The sequence below is a fragment of the Ipomoea triloba genome, chromosome 16 (assembly GCF_003576645.1).
Source record: "Ipomoea triloba cultivar NCNSP0323 chromosome 16, ASM357664v1".
Classification (NCBI taxonomy): Eukaryota; Viridiplantae; Streptophyta; class Magnoliopsida; order Solanales; family Convolvulaceae; genus Ipomoea; species Ipomoea triloba.
This window is the reverse complement of record NC_044931.1, coordinates 4,126,592-4,138,787: the sequence shown is the minus strand read 5'-3', so window position 1 is coordinate 4,138,787 and position 12,196 is coordinate 4,126,592.

The window sequence follows — 12,196 nt, the reverse complement described above, 5'->3', positions numbered from 1 at the left end:
ACAAAGCGAGGGGAGGTGGCCGATTAGGACTATTATAGGCCTGATATCTCGCAACATAACTTTAGTACCTAGCCTTGTCGTAAAAAGAAGCAAATCAAGATAAACATCAACCACACAAGATATATGAACGGAGAAGATTTGCCAATCATTGCCTTGTAGTGGGAGTCTTTTGATCTCCTTGAGAGTTATGTATATTAGTGATTTTGTAGTTTTGACGTTTTGGTTTTTATAAAACGGAGAAGTAGTTCGCCGAGTGTCGTGTTCTCAAGGATGGCAAATTAGAACCGAATCATGCGTGTGAGTTTTATGATGTTAAGCGACAAGAGTTACAAGATTCACTCAAAGCAAAAGAAATCATGGTGAAGAGGTTTGACAAAAGTAAAACAAAAGTAATCAATTAAAGAAAGAAAGGAGATGGATGTCCTATCTAGGTGTCATGTTTGATACTACTATAGGGTGTTCTAGGCAATGCAACTAGGTTTCCAATGCAACTAGGCTTGGCACCATCACCGATTGGCGTCACACTTCGGACTCCCGGCTCCTCAGTCGGATGGGGCATTTTAACAAACACTTGATCTACTACTTCTCCCGGGCCTCGTCATCCCGAACAAAGCGAGGGGGGATGTGGCCGATTAGGACTCGTATAGGCCCGATATCACGCAACATAACTTTACTACCTAGCCTTGTCGTAAATAGAAGCAAATCAAGATAAACATCAACCACACAAGATATATGAACGGAGAAGATTTGCCAATCATTGCCTTGTAGTGGGAGTCTTTTGATCTCCTTGAGAGTTATGTATATTAGTGATTTTGTAGTTTTGACGTTTTGGTTTTAATAAAACGGAGAAGTAGTTCGCCGAGTGTCGTGTTCTCAAGGATGGCAAATTAGAACCGAATCAAGCGTGTGAGTTTTATGATGTTAAGAGACAAGAGTTACAAGATTCACTCAAAGCAAAAGAAATCATGGTGAAGAGGTTTGACAAAAGTAAAACAAAAGTAATCAATTAAAGAAAGAAAGGAGATGGATGTCCTATCTAGGTGTCATGTTTGATACTACTATAGGGTGTTCTAGGCAATGCAACTAGGTTTCTATCAAGGGAGCCCTCGGCACCATCACCGATTGGCGTCACACTTCGGACTCCCGGCTCCTCAGTCGGATGGGGCATTTTAACAAACACTTGATCTACCACTTCTCCCGGGCCTCGTCATCCTGGACAAAGCGAGGGGAGGTGGCCGATTAGGACTCGTATAGGCCCGATATCTCGCAACATAACTTTACTACCTAGCCTTGTCGTAAAAAGAAGCAAATCAAGATAAACATCAACCACACAAGATATATGAACGGAGAAGATTTGCCAATCATTGCCTTGTAGTGGGAGTCTTTTCATCTCCTTGAGAGTTATGTATATTAGTGATTTTGTAGTTTTGACGTTTTGGTTTTTATAAAACGGAGAAGTAGTTCGCCGAGTGTCGTGTTCTCAAGGATGGCAAATTAGAACCGAATCAAGCGTGTGAGTTTTATGATGTTAAGCGACAAGAGTTACAAGATTCACTCAAAGCAAAAGAAATCATGGTGAAGAGGTTTAACAAAAGTAAAACAAAAGTAATCAATTAAAGAAAGAAAGGAGATGGATGTCCTATCTAGGTGTCATGTTTGATACTACTATAGGGTGTTCTAGGAAATGCAACTAGGTTTCTATCACGGGAGCCCTCGGCCCCATCACCGATTGGCGTCACACTTCGGACTCCCGGCTCCTCAGTCGGATGGGGCATTTTAACAAACACTTAATCTACCATTTCTCCTGGGCCTCGTCATCCTGGACAAAGCGAGGGGAGGTGGCCGATTAGGACTCGTATAGGCCCGATATCTCGCAACATAACTTTACTACCTAGCCTTGTCGTAAAAAGAAGCAAATCAAGATAAACATCAACCACACAAGATATATGAACGGAGAAGATTTGCCAATCATTGCCTTGTAGTGGGAGTCTTTTGATCTCCTTGAGAGTTATGTATATTAGTGATTTTGTAGTTTTGACGTTTTGGTTTTAATAAAACGGAGAAGTAGTTCGCCGAGTGTCGTGTTCTCAAGGATGGCAAATTAGAACCGAATCAAGCGTGTGAGTTTTATGATGTTAAGAGACAAGAGTTACAAGATTCACTCAAAGCAAAAGAAATCATGGTGAAGAGGTTTGACAAAAGTAAAACAAAAGTAATCAATTAAAGAAAGAAAGGAGATGGATGTCCTATCTAGGTGTCATGTTTGATACTACTATAGGGTGTTCTAGGCAATGCAACTAGGTTTCTATCAAGGGAGCCCTCGGCACCATCACCGATTGGCGTCACACTTCGGACTCCCGGCTCCTCAGTCGGATGGGGCATTTTAACAAACACTTGATCTACCACTTCTCCCGGGCCTCGTCATCCTGGACAAAGCGAGGGGAGGTGGCCAATTAGGACTCGTATAGGCCCGATATCTCGCAACATAACTTTACTACCTAGCCTTGTCATAAAAAGAAGCAAATCAAGATAAACATCAACCACACAAGATATATGAACGGAGAAGATTTGCCAATCATTGCCTTTCTGTGGGAGTCTTTTCATCTCCTTGAGAGTTATGTATATTAGTGATTTTGTAGTTTTGACGTTTTGGTTTTTATAAAACGGAGAAGTAGTTCGCCGAGTGTCGTGTTCTCAAGGATGGCAAATTAGAACCGAATCATGCGTGTGAGTTTTATGATGTTAAGCGACAAGAGTTACAAGATTCACTCAAAGCAAAAGAAATCATGGTGAAGAGGTTTAACAAAAGTAAAACAAAAGTAATCAATTAAAGAAAGAAAGGAGATGGATGTCCTATCTAGGTGTCATGTTTGATACTACTATAGGGTGTTCTAGGAAATGCAACTAGGTTTCTATCACGGGAGCCCACAGCCCCATCACCGATTGGCGTCACACTTCGGACTCCCGGCTCCTCAGTCGGATCGGGCATTTTAACAAACACTTGATCTACCATTTCTCCCGGGCCTCGTCATCCTGGACAAAGCGAGGGGAGGTGGCCGATTAGGACTATTATAGGCCCGATATCTCGCAACATAACTTTACTACCTAGCCTTGTCGTAAAAAGAAGCAAATCAAGATAAACATCAACCACACAAGATATATGAACGGAGAAGATTTGCCAATCATTGCCTTGTAGTGGGAGTCTTTTCATCTCCTTGAGAGTTATGTATATTAGTGATTTTGTAGTTTTGACGTTTTGGTTTTTATAAAACGGAGAAGTAGTTCGCCGAGTGTCGTGTTCTCAAGGATGGCAAATTAGAACCGAATCAAGCGTGTGAGTTTTATGATGTTAAGCGACAAGAGTTACAAGATTCACTCAAAGCAAAAGAAATCATGGTGAAGAGGTTTGACAAAAGTAAAACAAAAGTAATCAATTAAAGAAAGAAAGGAGATGGATGTCCTATCTAGGTGTCATGTTTGATACTACTATAGGGTGTTCTAGGCAATGCAACTAGGTTTCTATCAAGGGAGCCCTCGGCACCATCACCGATTGGCGTCACACTTCGGACTCCCGGCTCCTCAGTCGGATGGGGCATTTTAACAAACACTTGATCTACCACTTCTCCCGGGCCTCGTCATCCTGGACAAAGCGAGGGGAGGTGGCCGATTAGGACTATTATACGCCCGATATCTCGCAACATAACTTTACTACCTAGCCTTGTCGTAAAAAGAATCAAATCAAGATAAACATCAACCACACAAGATATATGAACGGAGAAGATTTGCCAATCGTTGCCTTGTAGTGGGAGTCTTTTCATCTCCTTGAGAGTTATGTATATTAGTGATTTTGTAGTTTTGACGTTTTGGTTTTTATAAAACGGAGAAGTAGTTCGCCGAGTGTCGTGTTCTCAAGGATGGCAAATTAGAACCGAATCATGCGTGTGAGTTTTATGATGTTAAGCGACAAGAGTTATAAGATTCACTCAAAGTAAAAGAAATCATGGTGAAGAGGTTTGACAAAAGTAAAACAAAAGTAATCAATTAAAGATAGAAAGGAGATGGATTATACTACTATAGGGTGTTCTAGGCAATGCAACTAGGTTTGTATCAAGGGAGCCCTCGGCACCATCACCGATTGGCGTCACACTTCGGACTCCCGGCTCCTCAGTATTTTAACAAACACTTGATCTACCACTTCTCCAGGGCCTCGTCATCCTGGACAAAGCGAGGGGAGGTGGCCGATTAGGACTCGTATAGGCCCGATATCTCGCAACATAACTTTACTACCTAGCCTTGTCGTAAAAAGAAGCAAATCAAGATAAACATCAATCACACAAGATATATGAACGGAGAAGATTTGCCAATCATTGCCTTTCTGTGGGAGTCTTTTCATCTCCTTGAGAGTTATGTATATTAGTGATTTTGTAGTTTTGACGTTTTGGTTTTTATAAAACGGAGAAGTAGTTCGCCGAGTGTCGTGTTCTCAAGGATGGCAAATTAGAACCGAATCAAGCGTGTGAGTTTTATGATGTTAAGCGACAAGAGTTACAAGATTCACTCAAAGCAAAAGAAATCATGGTGAAGAGGTTTGACAAAAGTAAAACAAAAGTAATCAATTAAAGAAAGAAAGGAGATGGATTATACTACTATAGGGTGTTCTAGGCAATGCAACTAGATTTCTATCAAGGGAGCCCTCGGCACCATCACCAATTGGCGTCACACTTCGGACTCCCGGCTCCTCAGTCGGATGGGGCATTTTTAACAAACACTTGATCTACCACTTCTCACGGGCCTCGTCATCCTGGACAAAGCGAGGGGATGTGGACGATTAGGACTCGTATAGGCCCGATATCTCGCAACATAACTTTACTACCTAGCCTTGTCGTAAATAGAAGCAAATCAAGATAAACATCAACCACACAAGATATATGAACGGAGAAGATTTGCCAATCATTGCCTTGTAGTGGGAGTCTTTTGATCTCCTTGAGAGTTATGTATATTAGTGATTTTGTAGTTTTGACGTTTTGGTTTTTATAAAACGGAGAAGTAGTTCGCCGAGTGTCGTGTTCTCAAGGATGGCAAATTAGAACCGAATCAAGCGTGTGAGTTTTATGATGTTAAGCGACAAGAGTTACAAGATTCACTCAAAGCAAAAGAAATCATGGTGAAGAGGTTTAACAAAAGTAATCAATTAAAGAAAGAAAGGAGATGGATGTCCTATCTAGGTGTCATGTTTGATACTACTATAGGGTGTTCTAGGAAATGCAACTAGGTTTCTATCAAGGGAGCCCTCGGCACCATCACCGATTGGCGTCACACTTCGGACTCCCGGCTCCTCAGTCGGATGGGGAATTTTAACAAACACTTGATCTACCACTTCTCCCGGGCCTCGTCATCCTGGACAAAGCGAGGGGATGTGGCCGATTAGGACTCGTATAGGCCCGATATCTCGCAACATAACTTTACTACCTAGCCTTGTCGTAAATAGAAGCAAATCAAGATAAACATCAACCACACAAGATATATGAACGGAGAAGATTTGCCAATCATTGCCTTGTAGTGGGAGTCTTTTGATCTCCTTGAGAGTTATGTATATTAGTGATTTTGTAGTTTTGACGTTTTGGTTTTAATAAAACGGAGAAGTAGTTCGCCGAGTGTCGTGTTCTCAAGGATGGCAAATTAGAACCGAATCAAGCGTGTGAGTTTTATGATGTTAAGAGACAAGAGTTACAAGATTCACTCAAAGCAAAAGAAATCATGGTGAAGAGGTTTGACAAAAGTAAAACAAAAGTAATCAATTAAAGAAAGAAAGGAGATGGATTATACTACTATAGGGTGTTCTAGGCAATGCAACTAGGTTTCTATCACGGGAGCCCTCGGCCCCATCACCGATTGGCGTCACACTTCGGACTCCCGGCTCCTCAGTCGGATGGGGCATTTTAACAAACACTTGATCTACCACTTTTCCCGGGCCTCGTCATCCTGGACAAAGCGAGGGGAGGTGGCCGATTAGGACTATTATAGGCCCGATATCTCGCAACATAACTTTACTACCTAGCCTTGTCGTAAAAAGAAGCAAATCAAGATAAACATCAACCACACAAGATATATGAACGGAGAAGATTTGCCAATCATTGCCTTGTAGTGGGAGTCTTTTGATCTCCTTGAGAGTTATGTATATTAGTGATTTTGTAGTTTTGACGTTTTGGTTTTTATAAAACGGAGAAGTAGTTCGCCGAGTGTCGTGTTCTCAAGGATGGCAAATTAGAACCGAATCAAGCGTGTGAGTTTTATGATGTTAAGCGACAAGAGTTACAAGATTCACTCAAAGCAAAAGAAATCATGGTGAAGAGGTTTAACAAAAGTAAAACAAAAGTAATCAATTAAAGAAAGAAAGGAGATGGATGTCCTACCTAGGTGTCATGTTTGATACTACTATAGGGTGTTCTAGGCAATGCAACTAGGTTTCTATCAAGGGAGCCCTCGGCACCATCACCGATTGGCGTCACACTTCGGACTCCCGGCTCCTCAGTCGGATGGGGAATTTTAACAAACACTTGATCTACCACTTCTCCCGGGCCTCGTCATCCCGGACAAAGCGAGGGGATGTGGCCGATTAGGACTCGTATAGGCCCGATATCTCGCAACATAACTTTACTACCTAGCCTTGTCGTAAATAGAAGCAAATCAAGATAAACATCAACCACACAAGATATATGAACGGAGAAGATTTGCCAATCATTGCCTTGTAGTGGGAGTCTTTTGATCTCCTTGAGAGTTATGTATATTAGTGATTTTGTAGTTTTGACGTTTTGGTTTTAATAAAACGGAGAAGTAGTTCGCCGAGTGTCGTGTTCTCAAGGATGGCAAATTAGAACCGAATCAAGCGTGTGAGTTTTATGATGTTAAGAGACAAGAGTTACAAGATTCACTCAAAGCAAAAGAAATCATGGTGAAGAGGTTTGACAAAAGTAAAACAAAAGTAATCAATTAAAAAAACAAAAGTAATCAATTAAAGATAGAAAGGAGATGGATTATACTACTATAGGGTGTTCTAGGCAATGCAACTAGGTTTGTATCAAGGGAGCCCTCAGCACCATCACCGATTGGCGTCACACTTCGGACTCCCGGCTCCTCAGTCGGATGGGGAATTTTAACAAACACTTGATCTACCACTTCTCCCCGGCCTCGTCATCCTGGACAAAGCGAGGGGATGTGGCCGATTAGGACTCGTATAGGCCCGATATCTCGCAACATAACTTTACTACCTAGCCTTGTCGTAAATAGAAGCAAATCAAGATAAACATCAACCACACAAGATATATGAACGGAGAAGATTTGCCAATCATTGCCTTGTAGTGGGAGTCTTTTCATCTCCTTGAGAGTTATGTATATTAGTGATTTTGTAGTTTTGACGTTTTGGTTTTAATAAAACGGAGAAGTAGTTCGCCGAGTGTCGTGTTCTCAAGGATGGCAAATTAGAACCGAATCAAGCGTGTGAGTTTTATGATGTTAAGAGACAAGAGTTACAAGATTCACTCAAAGCAAAAGAAATCATGGTGAAGAGGTTTGACAAAAGTAAAACAAAAGTAATCAATTAAAGAAAGAAAGGAGATGGATGTCCTATCTAGGTGTCATGTTTGATACTACTATAGGGTGTTCTAGGCAATGCAACTAGGTTTCTATCAAGGGAGCCCTCGGCACCATCACCGATTGGCGTCACACTTCGGACTCCCGGCTCCTCAGTCGGATGGGGCATTTTAACAAACACTTGATCTACCACTTCTCCCGGGCCTCGTCATCCTGGACAAAGCGAGGGGATGTGGCCGATTAGGACTCGTATAGGCCCGATATCTCGCAACATAACTTTACTACCTAGCCTTGTCGTAAAAAGAAGCAAATCAAGATAAACATCAACCACACAAGATATATGAACGGAGAAGATTTGCCAATCATTGCCTTTCTGTGGGAGTCTTTTCATCTCCTTTAGAGTTATGTATATTAGTGATTTTGTAGTTTTGACGTTTTGGTTTTTATAAAATAGAGAAGTAGTTCGCCGAGTGTCGTGTTCTCAAGGATGGCAAATTAGAACCGAATCAAGCGTGTGAGTTTTATGATGTTAAGCGACAAGAGTTACAAGATTCACTCAAAGCAAAAGAAATCATGGTGAAGAGGTTTGACAAAAGTAAAACAAAAGTAATCAATTAAAGAAAGAAAGGAGATGGATTATACTACTATAGGGTGTTCTAGGCAATGCAACTAGGTTTCTATCAAGGGAGCCCTCGGCACCATCACCAATTGGCGTCACACTTCGGACTCCCGGCTCCTCAGTAGGATGGGGCATTTTTAACAAACACTTGATCTACCACTTCTCCCGGGCCTCGTCATCCTGGACAAAGCGAGGGGATGTGGACGATTAGGACTCGTATAGGCCCGATATCTTGCAACATAACTTTACTACCTAGCCTTGTCGTAAATAGAAGCAAATCAAGATAAACATCAACCACACAAGATATATGAACGGAGAAGATTTGCCAATCATTGCCTTGTAGTGGGAGTCTTTTGATCTCGTTGAGAGTTATGTATATTAGTGATTTTGTAGTTTTGACGTTTTGGTTTTTATAAAACGGAGAAGTAGTTCGCCGAGTGTCGTGTTCTCAAGGATGGCAAATTAGAACCGAATCAAGCGTGTGAGTTTTATGATGTTAAGCGACAAGAGTTACAAGATTCACTCAAAGCAAAAGAAATCATGGTGAAGAGGTTTAACAAAAGTAAAACAAAAGTAATCAATTAAAGAAAGAAAGGAGATGGATGTCCTATCTAGGTGTCATGTTTGATACTACTATAGGGTGTTCTAGGAAATGCAACTAGGTTTCTATCACGGGAGCCCTCGGCCCCATCACTGATTGGCGTCACACTTCGGACTCCCGGCTCCTCAGTCGGATGGGGCATTTTAACAAACACTTGATCTACCATTTCTCCCGGGCCTCGTCATCCTGGACAAAGCGAGGGGAGGTAGCCGATTAGGACTAAGCAGAAAATTGAGCAAACTTTAAGAATTTTCTGTGAAAATATTGGTAAGGAATTTTTGGACCAAAATCTCCAGATATCAATTTCAGCAAGAGTAGGACTTCCAGAAAAAAATTCAATGGAAAATAAGGTTTGGAAGTATTTTTCACGAATTTTTGAACTTGACTGCGCCGGGAAGAAACTTTCTGGATAGTCACTGCCAAAGACTTGAAATTTTTTTTTTTCACTTTTTTGTGTGTGTTTTTTTTATAACAATAAGAAAATGGACAAGGAATACAAGAAAACAATCAAAGACACAATAGAGATTTTTTTGAGGTTTTTGTTATGGATATGCAAAAAATAAGATAGCAAAGAATTGAGAACGAAACCTAAGCTCTGATACCAAATTGATACGAATCTTCGTAAGGAGGATCCGTAACAAGGAATTATTGCCCAAGATGTTCTCAAATTCAATAGATAAGGAGTTACCTTTGGTGCACACAAGATCACCCTTGAGCCCCGATTCCACGAAGGACCAAGAAACAACCCTTAGCACGCCTCAAGTTCCTCAAGAACGCAATCTTCAAACAACTAGAGTGGGTTCTCTAGTAGTTCCCTTGATTCTATGAATTGATAGAACCACAATTCCTAAAATCTAAGGTTGGTAGAATGCGGGTTTGATTCGATAGGGCCACGAATCAAGAACACTATTCGATAGGACCACGAATAGAAGAAAGAATTCTTACACAAATGTAAAGAAGACTTAGGAAGTTTTGATTAATTCTGAAAAATGCTTGATCATCAAAGGAAATACACACCCTATTTATACACATGCTAGGGGACTCCAAATGTCATCAATAGTAAAAGTACATCAAGGAGATCAAAAGACATCAATAGTAAAAATACATCACTATCAAGGAGATTAAATGTCATAACTTGTCTAGGAAAGACCAATAGTCTTCCTAATATGCCAAAGCATGTCCATGTGCCTCAAAATCTGATTTTGGTGAATTATTTCAACCTCTTTTGTACCCTCCCAAGCAAAGCCACGAATTTGGACATCTTAGATGGTATTTATGGGCTCTTCAAAATCAGCTCTTATGCATGAAAAATGTTCTAAGTATCCACCATCATCACTTGGACTCTTTATTTGGCATGCTTGGACTTCGAATGGATCATGTATGGGCTAGTTTGCATCATCCTCCCTTTCTTGAAAATGATTCGTCCTTGAATCACACTTTCCCCTGTCAAATGGAATTTTTATTGGACTTGCTTGTTTCCTCCATGTGGATGGGTTCCTATCAAAGGAGATGGATTATACTACTATAGGGTGTTCTAGGCAATGCAACTAGGTTTGTATCAAGGGAGCCCTCGGCACCATCACCGATTGGCGTCACACTTCGGACTCCCGGCTCCTCAGTATTTTAACAAACACTTGATCTACCACTTCTCCCGGGCCTCGTCATCCTGGACAAAGCGAGGGGAGGTGGCCGATTAGGACTCGTATAGGCCCGATATCTCGCAACATAACTTTACTACCTAGCCTTGTCGTAAAAAGAAGCAAATCAAGATAAACATCAACCACACAAGATATATGAACGGAGAAGATTTGCCAATCATTGCCTTTCTGTGGGAGTCTTTTCATCTCCTTGAGAGTTATGTATATTAGTGATTTTGTAGTTTTGACGTTTTGGTTTTTATAAAACGGAGAAGTAGTTCGCCGAGTGTCGTGTTCTCAAGGATGGCAAATTAGAACTGAATCAAGCGTGTGAGTTTTATGATGTTAAGCGACAAGGGTTACAAGATTCACTCAAAGCAAAAGAAATCATGGTGAAGAGGTTTGACAAAAGTAAAACAAAAGTAATCAATTAAAGAAAGAAAGGAGATGGATTATACTACTATAGGGTGTTCTAGGCAATGCATCTAGGTTTCTATCAAGGGAGCCCTCGGCACCATCACCAATTGGCGTCACACTTCGGACTCCCGGCTCCTCAGTCGGATGGGGCATTTTAACAAACACTTGATCTACCACTTCTCCCGGGCCTCGTCATCCTGGACAAAGCGAGGGGAGGTGGCCGATTAGGACTCGTATAGGCCCGATATCTCGCAACATAACTTTACTACCTAGCCTTGTCGTAAAAAGAAGCAAATCAAGATAAACATCAACCACACAAGATATATGAACGGAGAAGATTTGCCAATCATTGCCTTGTAGTGGGAGTCTTTTGATCTCCTTGAGAGTTATGTATATTAGTGATTTTGTAGTTTTGACGTTTTGGTTTTTATAAAACGGAGAAGTAGTTCGCCGAGTGTCGTGTTCTCAAGGATGGCAAATTAGAACCGAATCAAGCGTGTGAGTTTTATGATGTTAAGCGACAAGAGTTACAAGATTCACTCAAAGCAAAAGAAATCATGGTGAAGAGGTTTAACAAAAGTAAAACAAAAGTAATCAATTAAAGAAAGAAAGGAGATGGATGTCCTATCTAGGTGTCATGTTTGATACTACTATAGGGTGTTCTAGGAAATGCAACTAGGTTTCTATCACGGGAGCCCTCAGCCCCATCACCGATTGGCGTCACACTTCGGACTCCCGGCTCTTCAGTCGGATGGGGCATTTTAACAAACACTTGATCTACCATTTCTCCCGGGCCTCGTCATCCTGGACAAAGCGAGGGGAGGTGGCCGATTAGGACTATTATACGCCCGATATCTCGCAACATAACTTTACTACCTAGCCTTGTCGTAAAAAGAAGCAAATCAAGATAAACATCAACCACACAAGATATATGAACGGAGAAGATTTGCCAATCATTGCCTTGTAGTGGGAGTCTTTTGATCTCCTTGAGAGTTATGTATATTAGTGATTTTGTAGTTTTGACGTTTTGGTTTTTATAAAACGGAGAAGTAGTTCGCCGAGTGTCGTGTTCTCAAGGATGGCAAATTAGAACCGATCAAGCGTGTGAGTTTTATGATGTTAAGCGACAAGAGTTATAAGATTCACTCAAAGTAAAAGAAATCATGGTGAAGAGGTTTGACAAAAGTAAAACAAAAGTAATCAATTAAAGATAGAAAGGAGATGGATTATATTACTATAGGGTTTTCTAGGCAATGCAACTAGGTTTGTATCAAGGGAGCCCTCGGCACCATCACCGATTGGCGTCACACTTCGGACTCCCGGCTCCTCAGT